A 1,832-nucleotide genomic window follows, 5' to 3' on the forward strand; every position below is an offset into this window, starting at 1 on the left:
TGTTTCTAGAAATTACATCACTAAAAGATTATCAGGAAAAAAAGTTACCAATTTCATTCTGAAGTACTCCTGAAAAGTAAAATGGATAAAAAGCTCAAGTAAATGTCCAGAAAGACAACACAGAAAATGATAACGAGCTGAAAATTTCCAGTTCACAGAAAGTTGGTGGGATGAATCATAACCAGAAAAAATGAACAAAAATAAACAAGAATGGAAAAATAGCAAGAATCACATTTCTGTCTTAGAAAAGTGAAAACAGGGAATGAATTTCATAATTGATGGAATAAAAGAAGAATGGTGAAGATATGAATAGAAAATAACTAGGATTTTATCCTGTACATATTTCTTTTATGAATAGTTTTAAGGATATAAGTAATTTAAAATTTATATGAAGACATATACTTAATAAAATAATTTTATAAAAATTTTTATCTTGGTAGTAGTGTACTGAAATTAATTTTTTTAATTTTGAAAATTCTTCCAACTATATCAGATTAAGCAAGATAGCTTTATATGAAAACATTATTTGCATAGTTAGAGTAAACATATGTATAAGTCCCCAAAAGTCTTTTTAGAAGATATCACAACCGTTGAGAAAGTGAATGACTATATGTCTGTTTGCAATGCTAATGGTTCTAATTCTTTGCATTTAACAAAATTGTAATAAAAATTAATTTAGTTATCAATTGAACAACTTTCAAAATTAGCTTTGAAAGCTTGTACTCTCTGATTTTATTATATACTGCAGAAAGTCAAAGAATTTAGTGACATAGCTCTAATTAAATACTTCTCATTCCTATTAACTTACATAATAGTAGAGAATTTCTCAGCAAACAAATCTTTTGTAAACAAACAGAAAATAAATGGAATAAAGGTGATGTTAATGACTGATTCATGTATTGGGGGAAATACATTTTCAAAAATGAGTTAGGAGGAAAATACATGCTATAATTATATGAGCAAACTGTTAGAAGACTGTACTTTAAACACTAATTTTATAGTCTGTATTGATGTCCCTTTAAAAAACAAATGCAAATTTCAAGAGACTAATGCATTTATAGAACTGGCATTTTAAAAAGACAGTTTATGCGAGGTCTATTTTATAGGATTCGAGTTTTTATGTACTATGTGCACTTTACTTGTCTTATATTCTTGGATGAAATCTCTCTGGTGGTATTTTATCAATTGTGTGGTCTTTTTCTCCATCTCTCCTGTGTTCACTAGACTAAAACAGCATTCTTGCATCCTTAGGAAAATCCCCTTGGATTATGATGTATGATTCATGTAATGCACTGTTAAATTCAGCTTGCAAATATTTGCAGAGGATTGTTTGCATCTATGTTCATCAGTTATATTGGCCTGAAATGTTCTTTTTTGTGTATGGCCTTTGTCTGATTTTGGTATCAGGATGATATTAGCCCCACAGAAGGAATTCAGAAGCATTCCTTCCTCTTCAGTTTTTGGAATAGTTTAAGCAGATAATATTGACTCTTCTTTAAATGTTTGGTAGAATTCACCTGTGAGGCCATTCGGTCTTAGACATTTGGGTTTTTTTTGGAGGTTTTTTTGAAATAATTATTACTGATTCAGTATCACTAATGATCATCAGTTTGTTCTTATTTTATATTTCTTTTGATTCAATCTTGGGAGATTATGTTTCCAAGAATTTATTCGTTTGTTCTAGGCTGTCCATTTTATTGTAACATAACTGTTTGTAGCAATGCCTTTGTAATTCCTTTGTAATTCTGTAGTATCAGTGTAACTTCTCTTCATTTATAATTATTTATTGGGCTTCTTTTTTCTTGATGAGCCCAGCTAAAATTACATCAATC

The sequence above is a fragment of the Sus scrofa genome, unplaced genomic scaffold (assembly GCF_000003025.6).
Source record: "Sus scrofa isolate TJ Tabasco breed Duroc unplaced genomic scaffold, Sscrofa11.1 Contig2473, whole genome shotgun sequence".
NCBI classification, from domain to species: Eukaryota; Metazoa; Chordata; class Mammalia; order Artiodactyla; family Suidae; genus Sus; species Sus scrofa.